This window comes from Dama dama, chromosome 4 (genome assembly GCF_033118175.1).
Source record: "Dama dama isolate Ldn47 chromosome 4, ASM3311817v1, whole genome shotgun sequence".
Classification (NCBI taxonomy): Eukaryota; Metazoa; Chordata; class Mammalia; order Artiodactyla; family Cervidae; genus Dama; species Dama dama.
In genome coordinates, this window is record NC_083684.1 from 55,901,370 (window position 1) to 55,926,172 (window position 24,803).

Here is a 24,803-nt window from a genome sequence, read left to right on the forward strand (position 1 = left end):
TTCCCCAGAGCACAGAGTGCCTCATTTCTGATTTTCACCCTGAACTCCTTTGACGGGAGTTGAAAGTCAGCAGTTGCAGTGGCCATGATTTAATCCTTGTAGGCGTAGATGGCAAGTGTCAGTTTTCAGCTGGTAGAGCCCCTTTTTGCTCATAAATGTGACCATGATTCTTAGGGGCCATTTCATGACCATTTGATCCCATGGTGCTGAGAATGTCCGTTCTCAGGTTTTGCAAAGATTTTGTTGACAGGCCACTCAATGTGCTGTTTACTGGACTAGGCCATAAAACAGTACCCAAGATCTAGCTTCATTTTCAAAGCTTAGTCATGAATTAGATATTACAATATAAAATTTACTCGTTTATAAAAGCCAATTGAAATAAATAAAACTTTTAAAGGCTTTTTCCCGTTTTTCAAAATTTTACAATTAAATGTCAAACTAGAGTAGCTATGGTTCAGTCTCAGGAGTTAGAGATGGTCTAGATAAGTGTTCCTGAGAACAGAGCCAGAGCCCTGGTCTCAAGGCACAGGGAAAGAAAATCAGGTTCTAAGAGAATGGTGGCAGGTCTAAGCCAAATGATGGCCAGAGAAAGCAAAATGGCCATCAAAAAGACCACACAGAACACAGTGTTAAAACACACACATATAAACCTGGCAGTTCTCATCGGACACTCCCTTAAATACAAAAGTAGAGTCTCTCAAAAAACCTCCTATAGAGACACAGAACTTCAGATCCAAGTACTAACAGAGTAAAGGAAAATATCTCAGGTCTTCAGAGATTTCAAAGGGAGGAAAGGAAGCCAGGTTGAAAGAAGGGGGAGGATGCGGGAGAGGGGGGCAAAAGGGGTGGCCTTGCAGATGTCTCCTGCCACCTGCAGATACCCAGGCCTTATGGGACTTTACCCTGGGCCTCCAGAGAAGGAGGACTGGATCTCGGCCCTACCAGAAGTCAGACCAGAACAGAACCAGAATTCGAGTTCTCTGCCAAGAGGAGGTGATCAGTTTCCAATCCTCAGCTCAGGCTGAGGCCCTTCGACGAGATTCCTGCATCCAGGACCGGGGCACTAGAAAAAGTGGGAAGGATAGGAAGGGGTAAGGAGAAGAAAGAGAGACGGAAGGGGAGAGAGGTCAATAAAGTCTCTTGTTCCTTACCGGTCGGGGCACTCTGGCCAGTGCTCTGCGTCAGGAGGAGACCAGGGACAAACGGGTCCCGGCTGAGGCTGCTGGGTCTGGTCCATTGGCAGGCAAGCTGGCCGCTGAGTACCCTGAGTGGTCAGGCTCTCAGCTGCAGCCAAGAAGGATCCCACCAGACACGCCATGTGTTGTGTTGTAGCCACAGCTTCCTGGAAACAAACTCACTCAGAAGGACGATGCAGATAGTGGAGTGCAGATTACTACACCAGCGGGCCCAAGGCAAAGTCTCCTCTCAGCCAAGACCCCGACCACTTTTTGTGAAAACCTTATATACCCTGAGTATACTTGCTCAAACCCACCTCCCCAGATTCCTTGAAACTAGTCTGGACAAGGTAAAAGAGAACTACGATCAAAGTTAACCCATGATTCATGTGTCACAAGACTGGATAAACAGTTGACATGTATCAGTCGGACTGTGGTCATATCCCGATAAACATAATGGGATTTACGAGTTTGTTCTGTTACAGAGATAATTAGCATATTCTCTTAGTCAATGGGGAGTCCACGTACCAGTCCTGAGGCTCTTTTATCCGGGGGTCTGGTTTCCCATTGGTATGCCACTTCTTAAGACACCGGGCACAAAGTTCAGAGTCCATTGGGAGGGTGACCAGACGTGTAGTCTAGTGTTCGCAGCCTGGCCCGAGACGGAGCCCACCTCTGTCTGCTTCCTCCTCCAGTTGCAGGAAAGGCGACTCCTTCCAGGTCTTGAAACTGGGGTCTTGTCTAACACTCGAAACTGAATCGACCGAGGAGACACATGTGCTGACAAAATGGGAAGTTTTTTGGGAGAGGGCACCCGGTGGAGAACGGAACCCGAAGGGGAAGGGAACCCAGGAGAACAGCTCTGTCACATGGCCTGCAGTCTCGGGTTTTATGGCGATGGGATTAGTTTCCGGGTTGTCTTTAACCGATCATTCTGACTCAGAGTCCTTCCGGTGGTGCAGGCCTTCTTCAGCCCAGATGCATGCCAGAGAGAAGGATTCTGCGAGGTGGTCGGACATATGGTGTCTCCTTTGGACCTTTCCCAAACTCTTCCGATTGGTGGAGGCTCATTAGCTCCCTGTTCCTTGCCAGAATCTCCTGTCGTGAAACAACTCATGGCAATGATTACTAGGTGCCTGGCCAGGGTGGAATCATTGCGCTTCCCCTAACACCCTGACCACCTGCACCATCTCTACTTAGCTGGAGAGGAAAGACTCAGCAGGCAGCTGAGAAAAGCTGACCGTTCCTGGTTAGAACAAGGTGAGCAGTCTTTGCCAGAAGACCGCCAAAATCCCGCTGAACTGGCTTTCTCAGAAGGCCATTGTAGCACGAGAATATACTCTATTAAACAATCCAAAGAAACCGTCAAACCAAAAGGCACAGGAAGAATAGGAGCAAGCTACATGTGCTGCGAAGAAACAAGAATTTGAGAGGCAAAAACAAGAGAAAAGAGACCCTCCAAGGCTCTACAGAAAAAAGAAAATGGAAGTGTTCAAAATGCGGAGCCAGAAGACTCAAAATGGACAGCCAAATTCAAATTTACAAATGGAGTATTTTCTAAGAAACTACAGGAAAAGAAGGGTAAAAATTTAGGGTGAAAATATCTACTTGCTATTGAGTACTTTTGTATGGCGACTGTCCCTCCTAACATGTAACTAAATGTGTCTACATAAACTGGATTGGGAAGGGATGGAAAAAAAAAGAACCAAACCATATAGAAGTCATGCTGTTTTCAAATATTTTCAATTCTCGTTCATAGTTCATTTGATCGTTTTTGGGAGATGCGGCAAGGACGTCAAGTATCATTCAACAAATCATTTCCAAGTCGTTTCAAACGTTGTTTAAACTGGATTTCTACTTATCGCTTCATCAACCTATGGGACATCTGTGTGCAATGTAAAGGAGAAACCAGGTTCTCATAGCACCGGAAATCTTTCCTGTTAAAAACTTCAAAATAGGTTTAATTGCACGCAGACAAATCAGTTTAAGAAATTCCTTTAACACATAAATAAAGTCATTCTCGCTTTCTTGCAAAACATAATGAGTATCTCGTTGCTTTCGCTCAGGCTGTGCCTGCGTCTTAACTCATAGCGGTGCCTCACTGGCTCTGCAGAGAGGCCAGTGTCATTAGAAACAGAAGTTGAAAGTCACTCAGGGCTCTGCTAATGAGGAGAGGCACCGCGCAGGGTGCAGGGACCCAGGGGAAGCGCCAGGTTTGGAAGAGCTTGTGGCCTCTTGAAGGGGGCGTGTCTAGGGCAGAGCTGAGAGCTGGTGGTTTTCTGAAGAGGCGCCAGGAAGTGCCCGGTGGGGTGGGGCCAAGCCCTCAGCTGAGTATCGCTTTTTGAATAACCCTGGTGTGTTTGGAGCTCTGGAGGTGGTCTCTATTAGCCGGGGGTCTGGACTGCGGGAATTTCGGCTATGTGTGTGAGAATCAGATTTGGAGGTACTTGTGTCTTCACAGAGCTGAGAAAGCTTGCTAAGGCTACTGTGGTTGCACCCGAATCCTTGGGCACGTTGTGGCCATCAGAAGCCGTGCAGAGACTCCAGATGCCGGGAGATACATTTCCCAAAGCTTCTTCACTGCAGGAGTCTCTGAGGGCACTGACGGGCCTGTCTCTTGACTCGAACTTGGAAAGAAAATGTGTCAATGAGCACTGGGTTACCTCAGAACCCCAGGAAAGAACTAGAAGGTGTGAGATGTCTGTGTCCTTAGCACATGAAAGGTGCTTCCACTGCATCTCCTTGAAGGCGGATGTCATCTGGTAAGCTCACACGGCTGCCGAAAGAAGTGTGGTGGGTCTGGCGGCTCCGCACTCAAACCAGTGGACCGGCTAGGTTGGTGGAAAGGAAAGTTTGCTTTATTTCAGACGCCGGCAGGCCGGGGGCAGTTGGTGGACACCTGTCCAAAGGTTGACTGACCACTCCCCGACCCAAACCCAGCGGGATGGGGGAGGGTGTCAGGGCATGCGGGGGAATGTGGTCCCTTAAGTGGGGTAAGTGCAGGCTGGGTCAGGGGTTGGGCTGGAGGGGTGAGATCGAGGTTTGCCCCCTCCCCACACCCTTGGTGGGGTGTGTGCAGGCATCACAGCCAGGCTTCCGCTTTTGTTCTCCAGCTGGCAGGTGGTGATTGGGTTTTTGATCTGCTTTCCTATCTTGTGCATCATTTGCCCCAACTGTTCGTGTGGGGTCTTCCTGAAATAGGGACGGAACTCTTGTCCCTGATATTGGCAGCTGGACTCCTAAGCACTGGACCGCTGGGGAAAGCCGGAACAATATATTAAGACAGGCCAGATCTGGGCCTCCTGTGGCCCTGGGCCTAAAACGTTCACATCAGGAAGCCTGTGGAAGGTTTCTCTGCCCCTTTCATTCCCCCACTTTATCCTCTAGGCGCCCATTTCTCCTCTGGGCTTCACGGGTATACATCTTGATTGGGATGTGATTTGATTTCAGAAATTACCTTCTCAAACCATCCAGTGCCACTGCAGCCTCTCTAATTGTTCTGCTACTGAGCTGGATTTTCTCCAAACCTGTCTGGTCTCAAGTCCACAACGTGAGCCTGCGGACGTCCACTCCCCTTCCCGTTTCTCTGAGCCAGATGTGCACTCTAGCGCCCTGGCCTCCACCCCCGACAGAGGGCTCCTGTCGACTCCCACCCCCACCCCTGCACTTTCTCCTGCTGGAGACCCGCTCCCAGGCTAGGGTCCATGGTAGAAACCCTGGGCTGGACATCAGACAGATCCCGCCAAAGAAACAGACCATCCAGTGCACTGCATTTACTTATATCTTTAATCTTAGATAAATTGTAAGGTACAGTTCGGGCGAGGCAGAAAAGGAAAGCCGCCCTCAACAGAAGTAGGCTGTCTTTATTCAGGCAAGGAGGGCTGACACTCGGCCTAATGACCAGGGTGAGCACGAAGAGGGATCCAGGAGGCTTCATACTTATAGGGTGGTTTGTGGAAGCGATAAGGCACACGTTAATCAGGCAGGATATTTTGAGTATTCTTTTGTTGAGATTCTTTATTTTGAGTATTCTTTTGTAGCTAGAATTCTTTTGTAGTATTCTTTTGTAGTTAGAATTCTTTTGTAGTATTCTTTTGTAGGCAGGGGTTGATAAGTCTTCTGGACGGGTGTAGGGGTTGGAAGGTTTCCCGACAGGCGGCGATAAGTCCCAGATAGATGCAACCGGCCTGGATCATCAGGGCCCAACTAAAGCTCTGTTTCGTTTTCTCCGAAGTTAGATGATTCAGCAAGGGGCCTTTGAGACTGTTGTTCTCTTGTCTAGGCCCAAAAGACTCTTTCATAAATAGAGATTAAACCATAAAATCTTCAGATCGCTTGTTACCACACATCGCCTTAAATATAGAAAAGATCCTCTTCTGGAAAGAACTCAGGTCCAGCTGGTTCCATGCCATGGAACCCATCTTCTCTAGCGCCCATCCGATGAAACATTTAACTAGGTGTTTAACCAGCCATCTGAGGAGCATCAGAGCCTGCTCCATTAGATATACCATAATTCTGTAGAAGACATTCTGTAAACTCTGTAACTCATCTTTTACAAATTCACTTAATTTCTCAGTAAGAACATCAGCAAGTTCATTTTGAAGAGTTTTCATTAGCTTGGTCTTGGTAAAAGAAATAAATATCTCCATGCCGAGAAAGTGAGCTTCTCTGAGCTTCAGCTTGTCTGAACTTCAGCTTTTCTGGGCGCATCTGCTCCACTCAGTCCGAGCCCTGAATTTATGTTGGCTGAAGGAGCAGCAATCAGCCCATTCTTTAGCAAAAAGTAACATACAAAAATGGCACTAAAGGGTGTGAGGCTGTCACGGCTAACACCATGGCAGGCAGCCTAGATTAGGAGTAGGCCTGGTTTTCCAGGGTAACATAATAATCAGGCCTCTTAGAGCCAGCCAATTAACATATGCCTAGCCAGAGAAAAGGGAACCTATCAGGGGAAAGCTGAAAGCCCCACGTTGGGCCAACAAAAATTACCTTGCAACTGTGTAACCAATCCACTTATGCCAACTACCCACTGTGTAACCAATCCGATTGCGCCAACTACCTGCTGCTTGTTTTGACCTAATAAATACCCGAGAGAACTGGGGCTCGGGGCCTTTCGTCCTCACACACATGGTGAGGGCAGGAGGCCCTGGCTCGAGTCAGTAATAAATTCCCCTATTGCGAGTTGCATTGTTTCGAGGAGTCTTCTTTCCCGACCGGGGACTCGGACTACGGGCAGAACATTAGGTGGCTCGTCCGGGATCCCTTGACCAGGGAAGAACGCTTTTTGGAACAAAGGGGAAAAAAAGATAGGGAATAGCACCGGTACTCAGGCAGGTTTAGAAAAAGACCAGAGTAAAGCCGAGGCCCTGCTGTGAAGCGGGAAGGTGTCTGGTGCAGAAAAAGACCAGAGTAAAGCCGAGGCCCTGCTGTGAAGCGGGAAGGTGTCTGGCGCAGGAAAAGACCAGAGTAAAGCCGAGGCCCTGCTGTGAAACGGGAAGGTGTCGGGCTCAGAAAAAGACCAGAGTAAAGCCAAGGCCATGCTGTGAAGCGGGAAGGTGTCTGGCGCAGAAAAAGACCAGAGTAAAGCCGGGGCCCTGCTGTGAAGCGGGAAGGTGTCTGGCGCAGAAAAAGACCAGAGTAAAGCCGGGGCCCTGCTGTGAAGCGGGAAGGTGTCTGGCGTTAGGGAAAGCTTTCCATGAGGGAACGGACTGGCCGTTCCGGCTGGCGTGAGGCCGCAGCCAGCGAGCGCGCTGGGAGGCAGCCAGCTCTGCGGGAAGGGAAGGAGACCTCCTCTCCTAAGCCCGAATCTGGGGAACAGTGGACGCCATACGGTAAGGTGACCCTTGTTCCTGAGGATCTGTGTCATCGGCCGATGTATGTTTGTCTGTGTGTTTTTCTGTGTAACTGCCGGCATTGTCTCCTGTCTCGTTGTTCTCTGGTGTGTCGTTGTCTACTTCTTCCTATAAAGCCTTGGAGCCTCATTTCTGTTTCTGAGAGTTTCAGTGAACAGGCAGACAGTTGTCGGGGCAACTGACGAGTCCCGGCCAGGGCTACTCCCTGGCGGATTCTGAAGGCCTCCCAACAAGTCAGCCCCAGTAACGGGAGCCCGAGAGGGTGAAACTCCTTTCTTTTTTTCTCGTATTCTAAACCGAGAATCTGGCCAAATAAAAACCCGTCTGTGTGGGCACGGGACAGGCACTTAAGAGCCGATAGGGCGCCTGCCACTGGAAGACTCCCGTGAAAGGATAAGGGGGTCATGGAACGGGCTAGAAACCCTTAGGGTGCCCGCCCCCAGCAAGAAAACTTCCGTGCAACGACTAAGGCACTCAAATAGTTCCACAAAGCATACCACAAGCCCAACCTCCTGGCCGCCACCACTCCCGATAAGATTTATTGGTGGTAATTCTCGGTGACTTTCTTCTGACTCTCGCTATGGGGCAAGAAAATCTACCTCACTCTCTCTCATGACTGATCATTTCTCGGATGTCAGGGCTAGAGCGTATGATCTGTCGCTACTGGTTACAAAGAGTAAATTAATAACCTTTTGCTCTGCAGAGTGGCCTGCCTTCCAGGTTGGATGGCCTTCAGAAGAAACTTTTCAACCTTCTATTATTCGGGCAGTGAAAAAGAAAAAGTTATGGCTCCTGATCCCTGGGGCCACCCGAGCCAAGTCCCATATGTTATGGTCTGGCAAGATCTAGTAAAAGATCCACCTGAATGGTTAAAACCTTTTGTTCACAAACTCCCTGATTCTCCTAATGTACAGGCCCTGGTTATGAAAACTCCCACTGCCCCAGAGGAAGCTAAAAAGAATAAGGGCCCAAAACCGGTCTTGCAGGAATCCTCGGACCGGAACCTGATTGACTTGGAGACAGAAATTAGGCCCCCGCCATATGCCCCTCCTCCGTTGCAGGTTCCTCCGGGGGGAAGAGCCCCCCCTCCCCCCAGTGAATCAGAAGGGACAAGGGAATCCCGACCCCGGAGAAAAAATAGAGGAAATAGGGGTGAGCAGGATCATGGGGAACCTTCATCTACTGTACAGGCACTCCCCGTCCGGGTGAGACCAGATAACCCGGACGGAGAGCAAACCTAGCAATACTGGCCCTTTTCCCATTTTGTTCACTCATAACCCCACCTGGGATGATTGCCAGCAGCTGTTGCAGGTGCTCTTCACCACGGAAGAATGGAGGCGAATCCTGGCAGAGGCACGGAAACGGGTCCCGGGGGTCGACGGGAGACCAACCGCCCAGCCTCATCTCGTGGACGAGGGGTTTCCTCTGTTGCAGCCTAACTGGGATTTTGAGCGAGTGGAAGGTAGGGAGCGTCTCCGAGTGTACCGCCAGACTCTAATGGCTGGCCTGCGGGCCGCAGCTAAGAAGCCGACAAATTTGGCAAAGGTAAATTTAGTAAGGCAAGAGCCCACTGAGAGCCCGTCAGCCTTCCTAGAGAGGCTAATGAAAGCCTTTAGGCAATATACACCCATGGACCCCCAGGCTGAGGAATCATGCGCTGCAGTTCTACTAGTGTTTATGAATCAGGCAGCCCCAGATATTAAGAGGAAATTACAAAAGATAGAGGGGTTAGGAGAGCAGAAAATACAAGACTTACTGAAAGCAGCTGAAAAGGTATTTAATAATAGGGAGACCCCAGAAGAAAGGGAGGAACGACTTCGTCAGGAGGAAAAGGAACTAGCTGAGAAGATCAGGAAAGAACATAGGGAACATAGGGCAAAAGAAAACCGGAAGAACCAGAGAGAGCTAACCAAGATTCTTTTTGCGGGGATGAAGGGATGAAGGCCAGAACAAAATTGAGAGAGCCTCAAGACCCCCAGACGGGAGAAACAGAGAGAACAAAAAGGCAGGACCTAAAGAAAGATCAGTGCGCTTACTGCAAAGAACGGGGGCACTGGAAAAATGAGTGCCCTAAGAGGGACCCGAAGAAAAGAACAACCCAGAGAGAGAATTTCCCCTGGAACTCGAGTTCTATATGCGGGGGAAGACAGTGACTAGGGGAGTCAAGACTCGACACCCCTCCCCGAGTCCTGGGTAGCCATACATGTGGAGGGGAAACCCGTTGGCTTCATGGTGGACACTGGCGCCCAACACTCTGTTTTAAATCAAAAACTGGGACCAATGTCTAAGAAAACCAGCTTTGTGCAGGGAGCCACGGGGACAAAAAAATATTGTTGGACCACAGAATGGAAAGTAAATTTGGGGACCCATCAGGTGTCCCATTCGTTTTTGGTGATACCAGAATGCCCAGCCCCTCTACTTGGATGGGACTTGTTGACTAAAGTTAATGCTCAGATCCATTTTGACCCTGGGGGAATGTCAGTCAGGGATGGACTTGGACAGCCAATACATGTCTTGTCTCTAGCTTTAAGAGATGAATACAGACTTTTTGTGCCTAAGCCCTCAGAGGTTATAGCACCAGATATACAACCGTGGGTCCACAAATACCCGTTGGCATGGGCAGAAACAGCAGGAATGGGACTAGCTAAACAGAGACATCCGGTCGTCCTCGAACTAAAAGCCGAGGCGACTCCTGTGAGGGTAAAGCAATATCCTGTGAGCCAGGAGGCTCGGCGGGGGATCACTCCCCACATTCGACGGTTCATAGATGCCGGAGTTCTCAAGCAGTGCCAATCCCCTTGGAACACCCCCTTACTACCGGTAAAGAAGCCGGGGAATACGGATTACAGACCTGTCCAGGACCTACGAGAAGTCAACAAGTGGGTGAGTGACATACACCCTACTCTCCCCAACCCGTATACCCTCCTGAGCAGTCTGCTGCCTGAGTACACTTGGTACACTGTGTTGGACTTGAAAGATGCTTTTTTTCAGCCTACCCCTGGCGGCCCAGAGCCAAGAAATATTTGCCTTTAAGTGGACTGAGGGGAAAGGCCAACCGGTAGTACAACTAACTTAGACCCACCTCCCACAAGGGTTCAAAAATTCCCCTACCTTGTTTAATGAGGCTTTGAGTGAAGACCTCTATGAATATCGGACTGACCACCCAGAGGTCAACCTGCTGCAATATGTGGATGACCTTATGTTGGCTGGAACCACAGAGGAGGCATGCAGCCGTGCCACCGGTGACCTCTTACAGACTCTAGGCACCTTGGGATATCATGCTAGCACAAAAAAAGGTGCAAATGTCCCGGTAAGAGGTCACCTATTTGGGGTATAAGATCAGGCAGGGGCAAAGGTGGCTAACTCAGGCCATAAAAGAAACAATATTGCAGGTACCAGAGCCCAAGACCCCCCGCCAGGTGAGAGAGTTTTTAGAGACTGTTGGATATTGTAGACTATGGATCATGGAGTTTGCTGAGAAGGCCCGGCCCTTATATGAGGAAAGTAAAGAGACCCCAAACTAGACTTGGACTGAGCCAATGAAACAGGCTTTCCAGACACTCAGACAGGCCCTACTAAAAGCGGCCAGCCAAGACTACGCCGCCCCCATATTAGCCATGAGACTTCCACCTCCTGGTATGGGGACTCTGCCTCCAGTCCCCGACTATTCCCTCCCCGACCTCATTTGGATCAACGAAGATACCACCCTCCAGAAGAATAACAAAGATGGATGGTACTGAGATCAAAACAACAACCTGATATTGCCTGCCATCCTGGGTCGTCACCTATGTGAACACCTGCACACAACTACACACTTGGGAGAAAAAAAGACCTTGACTCTTCTCCAGACAGCCTGCCTGAGGTTCCCTCGACAAAATGCCACTGTACGAGAGATAATTCAAGCCTGCGAAGCGTGCCAGCTGATGAGGGCAGAGAAGAAGCAGCACTCGGGAACGAGGTACCGAGGGGAAAAGCCAGGGCAACATTGGGAGATAGATTTCACTGAGGTAAGACCAGGCAAGTACGGGTATCGCTATCTGTTGGTTCTGGTAGATACCTTCTCAGGGTAGGTAAAAGCCTCCCCCACTAAGGGAGAGACAGCAACAGTGGTTGCTAAAAAGATCTTAGAGGAGATAGTGGCTAGGTATGGGCTGCCAGTGACTATGGGCTCAGATAACGGACCTGCCTTTGTGAGCCAGATTGTACAAGGGCTGGCCCAAGCTCTGGGGACAAAATGGAAGTTACACTGTAAATATAATCCCCAGAGCTCAGGACAGGTTGAGAGAATGAATTGGACCCTAAAAGAAACTCTGACAAAGTTGGTAATAGAGACTGGCGGGGACTGGGTGACCCTCCTTCCCTTCGCGCTCTTTTGAGCACGTAACACCCCTTATAAGCTAAATCCTAACCCTTTTGAGATTCTGTATGGAAGACCCCCTCCTGTGTGTCTTATATTTTTAAAAAAATGCCTAACACCCTCTACCTTGGGACAATTTCAACAAACACTGATGGCATTAAGTAAGGTACATAGCCATGTTTAGAAATTAATTCAAGAGATACACGAGGGTCCAAGCAAGGGGACCATCCCCTCACATAATATTGGCCCGGGTGATTGGGTTTGGGTAAAACGACACCAATCTAAAGCATTAGAACCTAGATAAAAAGGCCCTTATGTTGTTCTCCTTACCACTCCTACTGCTGTTAAAGTTGACGAGATCGGGCCCTAGGTTCACTGCAATCACGTGCGGCAAGCCACCCCAGAAGAACAAGAGAAGATGCAAGCAGAATGGGAGGCAAGACCTCACCCGTCAAATCCTTTGAAACTGAAACTCGTACGACGGGAGCCCTCTTAACTCTCCTGCTGATAACAGTTTTCATCGGCCCAGGAGGAACCAGCCACAACCCCCATCAGCCAGCTAACCTGACTTAGGTGATCTACTATCCTGAGACTGGAGAAGTGCTTAATTCGAGCTCCAACGTGGCCCCAAAGGGACATGGTGGCCAGTACTGACCTTTGATTTGTGCATGCTGGTGGCTGACAGTAATGGGTTTGGTCCCCACCAACTGACCAAGTTCTTTGCCCACGGCTCTTTCGGTCTGTTCACCCGTAACTGTGAGCAAAAAGGCCCACAGTACTACAAACAGGTGCCTGTCTATGTCTGCCTGGGGGGGGAAAGGAATCAGAACCAAAATGAAAAATGTGGAGAAATTGACTCTTTTTATTGCGCCGCTTGGGGTTGCAAAACCAAGGGAACAGTCCATTTCGCACCTCCAAGAATCCTTGAGCTCCTTGGCTGAAGTAATGTTACACAATAGGAGAGGTTTAGATTTGCTGTTTCTGCAACAAAGAAGATTATGTGCAGCACTGAGAAAAAAATGCTGTTTCTATATCGACCATTCAGGGGTGGTACAAAAATCTCTCTAAAAAGTAAGAGGGGGACTAGCCCAGTAAAAGAGAAAATGAGAAGCCCAACAAGGCTGGTTTAAATCTTGGTTTCAGCGCTCCCCCTGGTTGACCACTTTGATTTCCACCCTCCTGGGTCCACTCATAGTATTAATATTGTTACTGACCTTTGGTCCATGCATTTTAAACCGTCTGGTCTCATTTATTAGGGAGCACCTAAATACCATCCAAATTATGGTATTGAGACAACAATATCAGTCAATTTCACAGAGTAAAGAAGATTCCTCTACTTGAACAACAGACGGGGGGGAAATGTGAGGCTGTCACCGCTAACGCCATGGCAGGCAGCCTAGATTAGGAGTGGCCTGGTTTCCCAGGGTAACATAATAATCAGGCCTCCTAGAGCCAGCCAATCAACATATGCCTAGCCAGAGAAAAGGGAACCTATCAGGGGAAAGCTGAAAGCCCCACGTTGGGCCAACAAAAATTACCTTGCAACTGTGTAACCAATCCACTTATGCCAACTACCCACTGTGTAACCAATCCGATTGCACCAACTACCTGCTGCTTGTTTTGACCTAATAAATACCCGAGGGAACTGGGGCTCGGGGCCTTTCGTCCTCACACACCTGGTGAGGGCAGGAGGCCCTGGCTCGAGTCAGTAATAAATTCCCCTATTGCGAGTTGCATTGTTGCGAGGAGTCTTCTTTCCCGACCGGGGACTCGGACGACGGGCAGAACAAAGGGCTCTAAAGGGCAGCAGGAAATCCCCAGTTAGAGGTTGCAGTTTTCACTGTTATGTTAGATAAGTTTCACCAGGATTTCGATGTTCTATTTTTCAATGTTTTGTGTTACTAGAACTTCCCTAGCTTTACTTCCATTGTTGTCACTGTATTTTTGCAGATTTTTCTCATCACATCTCAGGTTAAGTCCTTGCCCTAGGGGTGTTTATTGCAGACATAAGTTGACTGCCTCAAATTATTGTGGGATGTGCCTCCTCTGGCCTCTGTCTGTCACAGCCCTTTTTCAGTCCCTGTGTTACTTGTGCTGTTATAGCCACGTGTTCTGGGATACAAACTCACTCGGAAGGACAGTTCAGATAGTGGAGCACAGTTTTTTACACCAGCGGGCCCAAGGCAGTCTCCTCTTAGCCAAGTACCCCGACCAGTTTTTCTGAAAACCTGTTATACCCTAAGTGTACGTGTCCAAACCCAGCTCCCCAAATTCCCTGAAGCTAGTCTGAACAAAGGAAAAGAAAGACACAATCAAAGTTAACCCGTGATTCATATGCCTTAAGCCTAGGTAGCTAACAGTGGACAATTATCAATAGGTCTGTGGTCATACCCCAATAAGCATAATAGAATTTATGATTCTATTTGGTTACACAGATAATTAGGGTATTCTTCCAGCAACAGAGAGTCTAGGTACGAGCCCTGGGGCTCTTCCTTCCAGGGGGCCTGGTTTTCCAGTTGGCATGTTGTTTCCATAGATACTGGGCATAGAGCTCAAAGTCCACAGTCCGGCCCAAGATGGAGCCCTGCTTTCAAATGGAGCCAGTTCTGTCTGTTTTCTCTTTCATCCCCCCGCGCTTGATGCTCCTAACTCATAGTATGAGCATCATTCACAGGGATATATTGCACCCTGGCTCTTCAACCTCCAATTTGGGAGAACGACATCAACCTTTGCGTTACAAAGTTCATAATACTTTATAAAATAAAGGGTCCACAAAGCAGAACTATCAAGGCAACTGTAACAATGCTAAATATAGTTTTCCACCAATCACCCTTCACCCAAAATAGGACTGAAGTTCAAAATGGAAGATTATCACCAGACATAACTTTTAACTGACCTTTCATGTCATCTAGGGTGGCTGATCTATAGCCAGACAAATCAGGAATATATACACAACATTGAACTTTAATGACAGCACAGGTCCCTCTTTGTATTGAAACTGAGGTTAGTTTCAAGATGATACCAGCAAGTGTTTGTTGCAGCAGTTGCCTGTAGAGCTTCCTCTCTTTTTCTTCTTTAAGATGATCTTGGTTTCCCGGGGATCAGTGGGGTCCTTTGGGTTGTCCCCTCGGTGTCCTCCAGGTCTGTGTGATATGCTCTATTCTGATGTGCACATCATCTCATGTGATGGATCCAGGGAGTGACATCTGCAACTTCAACTGCAGTCGGGCTGGTTAGAACAACAGTACACGGACCCTTCCAGTGTGGGGCCAACGAGTCATGTTTCCAGTGCTTGAACACTCCTGATCCCCGGGCACACATTCATGAATCTGCTCCCCAAGGGGGAACGGCACCCTTTCTTGTACAAACTTCATTCCCTGATTTATGACCGTGCCCAGTTGTTCCATCTGCTGTGAAATCTCATCTCCCCTTACCTGAGGCAAATTTGTTGATACCTGTTTCATTCTGGGAGGCGACCTCCCATGCACAATTTTGTCCGGAGAAGAGCCATGGGACCACGGGGTCATCCTGAGTCTGAGCAGAGTCGTCGGAGACAAGTCCCCCCAGGAGCAGTCAGTCTCTGAGATCCACTGGGAGAGCGTCTCTGTATGTGTCCAGTTGGTTCATTCCACCATCTCAGAACTCTGGGGCCTATATGCTGTATGTAATTTCCACTTGATGTTTCAAGTTTTGCTCGCTGGTTATACTAAATCAGCTCTGAAAGACGGGCCATGGTCCGGTCCAATGCTGGTAGGAAATCCAAATCTGGGAACTGTCTTCCTAAGCAGGCACCGGGCGACTCTTGATGCTCTTCCAGTCCGGGTAGGAAAATCTTCTACCCATCCTGAGAATGCACACACCATGACCAGCAGGTAACGGTAGTGTCGGTGAGGATTCATTTCAGTGACGTCCACTTCCGGGTGTTCAAAGGGCAGCGTGCCTTTTAGTTGAATCCCTGGAGGTTTCTGTCTGTGCTGAGAGGCAGCATGGACCTGTGAGCAGGCAGTGCAATTCTGAGATTTTGTCCTGCATAGGGAAGAGAGGCGGGGAACCAAGAAATATTTTCAAATGAGCTCTTCCAGTTTATCATGGCCTAGATGGGTCGCTTGGTGTGTTTGGCTTACCAGGGTGGGTGCCAGCTCCTCCGGCACCAATAATTTGCCACTTGGCAATTCCCACCATCCCTTTTCAGGTGTGATGGCCCCTTGTGCTTTGGCTAGGTGGTTGTGGGCTTCAGTGTACTTTGGAGAGTCTAGTGTTGGCTCAGGCAGCTCTGCCAATACCAGAGCTTTAACAGGGGCCTCACGTGTCTGCCCCAAACCCTCGGCTGCTTGTCTAGCAAAGACTTGACAGGAATTGGAAGCAGCCACTCTGAGCTTTATGCTTTCTGGTCTTTCCCCTGGTATAAGACTTCCACCAGGTAATGAGGTCTGGTTTGCATTTGGTTTATGTGTGTCTGATCAAAAAGGAGAAATGCTCCTTTGATTCCCTCTGATAACCTCCTAGGACACATTTTGGAAGACTGGTCGAGCCATACGTTTAAACCTATCAATAAGGACAAAATAGTTTAACACTATGTAGTCACAAGATTCTTTAGACTTTGGAGAAAATGGTTGAGATGAAACTCTTGAAATTTCAGAAAAGGTTTTTTGTTTTGTTTTGTTTTGTTTTTTTTTTGCATGTGCTGTTGGAGAGAGTGACTTGATAACACACTTCATTTTTTTAGAACACCTACCCTGAGAGAACAAAGATATTCCAAGGAGGAAAGTTGATGTTCAGCCTCACCATGTCCCTAAGTGTTAATACAAACACAGCCCACATTGCCTGTGTCTCAGCCTTGGCTTACTTAGAATTGCAACTGAGCCGGGAGAGGGGGGTGGGTGGAGGGAAGAAAAAGCCTTTGACCTCAAGTGTGTACATTTGACTGTTCTCTCTGTTTTTCATGAACTGACAAGTTTAATTGCAGTGCCTGATTCATGAAATGTAAAATGAGGAACAGATCTCTGCTCGTGTGTATGTCTCAGTGTGTCTTTGTCTCTAGATAATATTCCTGAGATTACTAACTAGAGATTATATTATATATTATCATATATAGAGCTCTAAATGCGCTCTATTGCACTGACTTCAAATAAGCGCTTACAACTGTTGTATTTCTGAGTCACAGAATCTGGGAAATGTTCAAGAAGTCTTTGTCTGGTACTGACATCATTTTAGCCTGTTTAACTGTGTCTATTACTAGAGACAGGAGACAGCAACATTCTTTCAGTGTACTTAGTTCTACTGCAAGTCACTAGGGCACACCTATTGCAACATTTGTCGGCAAGAAAGTTCACTCACACTGCTATATTGTCATAAATAACTGAGATAAATGGCATAGATAAAATACTGACACATTGAGTTCTGACCAAGTCTATGTTTACTTATCTTTGCCTTTTATGGAAAACCACAGACATATTTGAGTTTATTAAGTACATATCTTGTACGACATAAAGGAAAATTGTGCCCTAAGATATGTATGACTTATAGGTTACAAAATCTACTGTTGATAAAAAACTTCAATTGCCTGTTTCTTGGTTTTAAGTTTTAAGGCATTTTAAAAATGCGATATGATTTAACATCTACTAAAAAGAAATAATGATAAAATAATAAAAAATAATAAGCATAAATAAATGAAATGAAAATGAAAACATAATATATGAATAAAAATAATACAATAATATATGACATAATGACATAGGAATATATAAATATATAAAAATATAAATATATTACATGTATGTATATATAGTATAATTATTGTGTATTATATTATAATTATATTATATTATTATATTACAATTCTTATATCTGATATGTAAACTTTTTCTTCTATTTATAAAAATCTCATGAAAATTTTTTAAATTTTCATTAAACAATTGTATACTTATTAAAAAATTATATATATAATATGTATTACCATTACGTATAATATTATACATATTAATAAGTCTATATTTAATATATTTAGGATATATAAAATATAAACATAGAATTTATACAAAAGTACAATGAATATATACCACATATATGTTAATAATAAAACACATATTTATATAGAGGATTATACATATAAATTTATGTATAAATATATAATATATACATGTAGAGATATAATTAATTTACATCTTATATTTCATTATATATAATTGCTATATGATATATTATATAAAGTAATTACATATATATAAGAATTATGTACATACATTATATATAAAAGCAACTTTTATATGTTGTAAAATTGATATATATATTGTGCATATATTGCTTAAATATATAATAAATGCTATTATATGTATATAATATTGATATGTGATATATAATAATATATACCATCTAAAATATATGTTATATATCAAAGTATATTATATATTACATATAATTTTTATTTTACTGTATTATATATACTTTAGTTTATATCCATATAAAGTATATTTACATATACTTTATTATTTTATTATAATTTTTGTAGCTCTATATAAATATCCTGTATTATGTATATAATATATAAACAACACCATTTAATATTAATAGATAATTGAAATGGATTATATATAACTATATAAAATATGAAAATATCTAACATATGTAATAAATATTATTATATGCCGAGTATTTTTAATTTAATTATTATATATAATGTATGTAACATAACACACAATATCATATAAGAATATATATTGAAATATATAATATTGTATTGTTTCATATATATTATCATTATTAATATTAATACAATATCATCATTATCATCAAATACATATTAATTTATATAATATATAAAGTGTAACTTATGTTTATTATAATAATATACTGTCTATTTAACAAATATGTATATTAATTCAATATAATCCTGAACAGTAACATATATATAATGTAATATAATATTTATATAATATTAAATATGTGTAATATAATATTTAATTAATAAACAATATCTAATATACAGTTATATAATCATAAAATATAATTACTTTATTGGTATATAATATATTTTCTATATGTAATATATGCATTATTTTATTATTACATAATATAATATATAACTATTTTTATCATATAATATATATTTCTATATAACTGTATATATTATATACATGATATATACTTAATATTGGATATAACTATATACATAAATATAACTATCTAAATAATTGTATACTATAAGTTGTAACATACCCATATATATGAATATGTAAAAATATATTTTATATATAAATTAATAACACATTTTTATGTAATATATATTTCTATTAAAGTATTAGTTATTGAATAAATATGAATAAAAATTTATGTAAAAATTGGATGTTATATAAAATATAGATATAATATTTATATAAATATAATATATAAATATTTATATGAATATTTATGATATATATCACATATAAATATATGTGATATAAAATATATGATATATGATACATAATATAAGATATATCAGATAGTATCATATACAAGTATATAATATATAAAATAATATTTATCATTATACTTTATTATATACAGTTTACTGTCTGTAAAGTATATTTATATATACTTTATTATCATATTATATTTTACTTATTATATATACTGTAAAACACCATTATATAATTCAATAATGTATATTATATAACATATAATGTATATGTTATATGATAGATTATATAGAATATATAATATAGAATACAATATAATATAATATTATCTGTTATACATTTTCTGTTCGGTTCAGTTTAGTTGTTCAGTCGTGTCTGACCTTTTGCGACCCCAAGGACTGCATCATGCCAGGCCTCCCTGTCCATCACCAATTCCTAGAGTCCACCTAAACTTCTGTCCATTGAGTCAGTGATGCCATCCAACCATCTCATCCTCTGTTGTCCCCTACTCTGCCTGCCCTCAATCTCTCCCAGCTTGAGGGTCTTTTGAAATGAGTCAGCTCTTCACATCAGGTGGCCAAAGTATTGGAGTTTCAGCTTCAACATCAGTCCTTCCAATAAACACCCAGGACTGATCTCCTTTAGGATGGACTGGTTGGATCTCCTTGCAGTCCAAGGGACTCTCAAGAGTCTTCTCCAACACCACAGTTCAAAAGCATCAATTCTTCGGCGCTCAGCTTTCTCTACAGTCCACCTGTCACATCCGTACATGACTACTGGATAAACTATAGCCTTGACTAAATGGACCTTTGTGGACAAAGTAATGTCTCTGCTTTTTCATATGTTCTCTAAGTGGGTCATAGCTTTCCTTCCAAGGAGTAAGCGTCTTTTAATTTCATGGCTGCAGTCACCATCTGCAGTCATTTAGAGCCCCAAAAAATTAAGTCTCTCACTGCTTCCATTGTTTCCCCATCTATTTGCCATGAAGTGATGGGACCTGATGCCATGATCTTAATTTTCTGAATGTTGAGCTTTAAGCCAACTTTTTCACTCTCTTCTTTCACTTTCATCAAGAGGCTCTTTAGTTCTTCTTCGCTTTCTGCCATAAGGGTGGTGTCATCTGCATATCTCAGGTTACTGATATTTCTCCCTGCAATCTTCATTCCAGCTTCTGCTTCTTCCAGCCCAGCATTTCTCATGATGTGACATTAGCAAGAATTGTGTACAGTTCAGGATTGATTACAATTAAATATAATGTAATCAAGTAAATGACTTTTATTATTAATAGTAAGCTACAACAATACTGGAATTTGGTTTTCTCTCTCTGTTAACAGAACAAACTTTCCTGGAATATTGAGTTGCCTTGGAGAACAGATGGTAAGTCTCATTCTCTACCTAACTCTGAGTGTTCCAGAGGAACTGTGAGGCATCTCAGAGGGAAATATTAGATTAACTAGCATCACCGGTATGTTAAACACCATGGGGAGCATTATCAAGTGAAGGAGAAGCTTTCCCAGGTTAAAGTGGGATGGATATTAGTAATAGAGACTTGCTAAAAAAAATTATGGAATTCCTAGAAACCTGGTAGGTCCCTACGTCATAATTAGGACCTACCAGGGCATACCAAGTTCTGCTACCAAGTCACAGTTCTGGTTATTGTGACCAAGTTTCTTAACCCATCACATTCTGCTCAGGTGCGTCACCATGTCTTTCAATCTTTAAGTCAGTCGCACACAGTTACTATATTCTGATGGTTTTGCAAAAGGTCTTCATCGCCCAAGAAGATTCATAGGGGAGACCATTTTGACAAGCACTAATGTCTGATCAATTTCACATTATACCAGGCAACTAACTGGATAAGAGAATTTTAAATCTCCATTTAAAAAACCTGCTGGTATTATAAACGTGTTTAACAAAAGATGAAATACTGAGTCAACATGTAAATATAGTTTTAAAGTTTATGGGTTTTTGGTTTTTTTTTTTTTTGGTCTCAAATATTATTGATCTGTTGGCTTTCTGATAAACCCCAGCCCTTCCCCTCAAGCTAGTAATGATTGACAGCAATTGAATAAATGCTCTCTGTGAGTAAAACGGTAATATGTTACTTTTCTCTCTCTTGGTTTCTCCAGAAGTTAGAGATGTTTAACTCTGAGCAGCCTTATCAGGTAAATAAAAATGACTGTGTCCTGACATTTGCAATAATTCTCATATTTTGGGGCCCTTTAGAAGAGAGAAATCCGCAAGCAAAATCAAATGGCAGGATTTGGGCCTGCCTGGATTTCCTGGGGGTAAAATTGTGTTGGTTCCTTGTTTTCTGGAATTCAGTCTGAGACTCTCTTTTGTACATGTAGTTTTATGATTGACTTATTTACTCGTTCTTGGAGGCTGGGTCTTTGATGGAGCACAGGCTCTTCGTTGCTAGCTCAGGCTTACTCTAGTTGCAACACTAATTGTGAATGAGACAATTCGAGCTCTAGCCTCACGGCAAAGACCACTGGGACACTACATATTTATCAGATGGAAACACTCAAAAACTCATCTTCCTTGTTGCCCTCTAAAATAGGAAGACTCTTTGGGAAAATATCACAAATCATTAATCATTATCTTCATGGTAATATGCTTTCATGGTTTTCAAATGTTGGTCCAAGGGCTATCATAAGGCAATCAAAGAGAAAAATAATATTTCCTTAACACAAACTGTTGATGCTACCAAAGCTTGGAACTTGAGATTACTTCCAGCTCTTGTGTCCTTTCCTCAAATTACATAGGTTGACTCTCCTTGGAACTGGAGCGGAGAACGAACTTATGAGGCCTTCATAGATCCCCACCCATGTGCACCTGCCTTGTATCTATGAAAAACAACTTCAGTCAAGAATATATTTAATCATAGAAGTGAGACAATACAGAAAGAAAGGAAACTGTCAACGAAGTCAAAATAATAATATCGTAGCTATTAAACAAACTCATGGACTGTTAGCTCTTCCTCAAGGGCTATCAATAAATATGTTGAACCGTCCTGGTTCCAAATGTCCTATTTGACCCCTTTTACAGGATCTGAAACCCCTGCCAGATGGAAGAAGTGAACTATGCCATCCACAAGCAGGAAGACCTGAGAACGGCTGGAACCACAAGGGTGATGCTGCTGCTGCCCATGACCTCATCACAGACCCAACAGAGGAGCGTCCTCGGGTTGATCAGGCTCTGCTCCTTGAACACCATAAGACGCTTCAGACCCCTCCAGGACCAGACACACAGCCTTTTATTTATGTTAATATTTTGTTGATCTCTTTATCTGGCTGCCTTGGTTCTGATTTGCAGGTGCGGGATAGTCCCTACCTCTGGTGGGATCTTGCTTGTAGCAAAGAGACTCACCAGCTGTGGGGCGAGGGTTCAGCTGCTCCTGGGCTGTGAGATCTTAGATTCCCCACCAGGGATTGAACCCAGATCCGCTGCATTTCAAGATGGTCTCTAAACCACTGGACGACTGGAAGTCCCAGGACACGATCTTGAGGGCATTAGCCTGCTTGGTCCCCCATGTGTGGCAAAGCAGTAAAGCTAGTTTTTCCATTTCTCTTAAAACTCTCTCTCTCAGATGTAATCTGGCCCCAGGACACAGAGGCCCAATTTTGGCAAGGAGATCTGGAAAGAAGCCAGGAGCCATTGGAAGAACAGGGTCCTGGGGGCAGGAGGGCTGAGGGACCTGAGTCCCAGTGGGGTGGAAGGCTGCGAGGGGCCCAACGGGGCTTCCGGAGGGGAGCCCTGAGGAGGCGTCCTCGGGAGCAGGCGCGGCGCTGCGGCGCAGACCCGGGGCTGCGGAGACGGACTCCCGATCTCAGCGGAGCGGCCACAGGAGCCGGGGCGGCCCCGAGAGGGGTCGGGGCGCACAGGGCCCGGGCGCCAGTCATCAAGGGACAGAACAGGGTCAGAACAGAGAGGAGGAGAAGCTCTGTGCCACGGAGGCGCCCCCGGAGTGTGAGGACCGGCCCGGAGGGGAAGCGTGTGGACCAGGGTGTGGACTCCCAAGATGCTCTGTGATTCCCAAGGCGGGGCCCAGGAGGCTGGCGGTTCCAACAGCGCTGGATGCACCTGAGGCCTCTTTGCCTCAAGAACGGAAACGGGAGGCAGCCCCGTCTGTCCCCTCCAATCAGAGTTATTCCTCTCCCTGACTTGTCCCACCCACCCCTCAGGGCAGTGCCCCTATCTTCACCCCTCGCCCCCTAAACTCGTCCCCCATCCCCGGCTTTTCTAGATTCTTCTGGGCTCTGCACATTCCTAGGCCTGCCCCATCCTCCATTCCCTCCCCCTCCCCACTCTCCAGGTTCTAGATTTCAGACAGGCTGGGACCTGGGCTGCAGTGCTTCCTCGTGGACACACAGCTTCTTGAGCCACAGACAGCAAGGAAACCACAAGGGACTAACAATCACTACATACACGAGCAGCGGGGGCAAGTGATGCACCAGATCAAAAAAGAAAAGATCAAAACTCCAGTCCCCCCTTCACAGCTGGAGAGCTAAGTGGGGTCCTGGACGTGATGCCTGCACACAGCACCACCAAGGGGCTGCACAGACCTCGCATTCAGCCCTCCCGCGCAATGCTGGACCCAGCCCGCCCTCACCCCATTTAATGGAGCGGATTTCCCACACGCAACCCGACACCCCCTCACCCCCCAGGAGCAAACAAGGGAACTTGTCACTTGTTGGACTCCCTTCCTGATGCACCCAGAGCTCCAATAAGACCTTGTCTGAATATCCTGTCTGGCCTCTTATCAATGTCTATTGACTTAGGATTCCAAGAACCCTGGTGGGTCACATGCCCTTCCGGCTCTGCACACTCCTGGGTCAGCCCTGTCCTCCCTTTCCTCCCTGCCCCTCCCTGTGTTCCAGACGCTTCTGTCCTCGGTGCCACCCCTTCCCTGGACCCTGGATCCGTTTTCCCTCCACTGTGGCCTTCATGTTTTCCCTTCACTACTCACACGTATCAGCATCTCCCAGACGCGATTGAAGCATGACTTTGACTTCCCAGGTGGGCATTTGCTTTCCTACAGAGCTTCTCCAGATGCTGGAGGCCCCAGCCAGACCCCCTCTGAGAGAAATCCTGCCCTTCTCAGCCTGGTCCCAGCTGGAGCCTGGAAAGCCTGCCCTCTGTCCCACACTCTAGACCCCACTCCAAGACCTCTCACCACTGGCCTCCCTCACTTCCCCTGGGCTCGAGTCCAGGAAGCCTTTACGCTCACACCCAGGCTCAACTCGCTTCTTTTTAAATTCTAAAATTATTTTGTTGACAATTTTGAAAGGCACTTTCCATTTACAGCTCTTGCAAAATATTGCTTATATTCCCTGTGTTGCACGATCCATCCTTGAGGCTGTCTTAGGGCTTCTCAGGTGGCACTAGTATTCAAGAATCTGCCTGCCAATTCAGGACGCACAGGAGACATGGGATCGATCCCTGGGTAGGGGAGATCTCCTGCAGAAGGAAATGGTAACCCAATCCCAGTATTCTTGCCTGGAAAATTCCATGGACAGGGGAGCCTGTCTTACTCCCAGATTTCGTACCACCTCCTCCCCACCATATTTAAGCTCCTGCTCTCCCGCTAGAAACCACTAGTTTCAAAATATCCTTCTGCTGCTTTTTTGTTATATACACTACTGGCCAGGAAAGTAGTGTATATGACAATTGTTTTTGTTAGATCCACTAGAGAAAACATTATAGAAATATAAAATTTTTTTCTTTTATCCACTTCATATACACTCAAGAAAGTACTGTAGATAGCAACAAAGTAGTGTATCCATCCACACAGGAAGCAGTAGCCAAGACACAGCCTCTTCCAGATGGAGACTTCCCATATGTCTGTCAGAGCAAGTAAATTGAGGACCAAGACTAAAAGGAACAGAAACACTCCCTTGTTCAGCATGGAGACACTGACTTATTTAACCAAGAACAAGCTCAAAGAAACTCTTGAAAATATAGTTGCTGACCTTCTCACAGAGATGTTATAGACATTTGTAGAAAATAAATTACAAGT

The 24,803-nt window shown here is 44.9% G+C and overlaps 1 long non-coding RNA gene across 2 annotated transcripts; it reads left to right on the forward strand.

Moving 5' to 3' along the window:
- Window positions 1-3,537: 3,537 nt before the first annotated feature.
- LOC133054423 (uncharacterized) lies at window positions 3,538-20,939 on the forward strand. 2 transcript variants are annotated; one of them, XR_009692442.1, is made up of 3 exons: window positions 3,538-3,937; window positions 20,116-20,158; window positions 20,911-20,935. It is a non-coding gene; the product is annotated as an uncharacterized LOC133054423 (long non-coding RNA). The 2 variants fall into 2 exon arrangements; XR_009692441.1 differs by lacking the exon at window positions 3,538-3,937 and adding an exon at window positions 6,124-7,006 and having other exon boundaries at window positions 20,911-20,939.
- The last annotated feature ends 3,864 nt before the right edge of the window (window positions 20,940-24,803 follow it).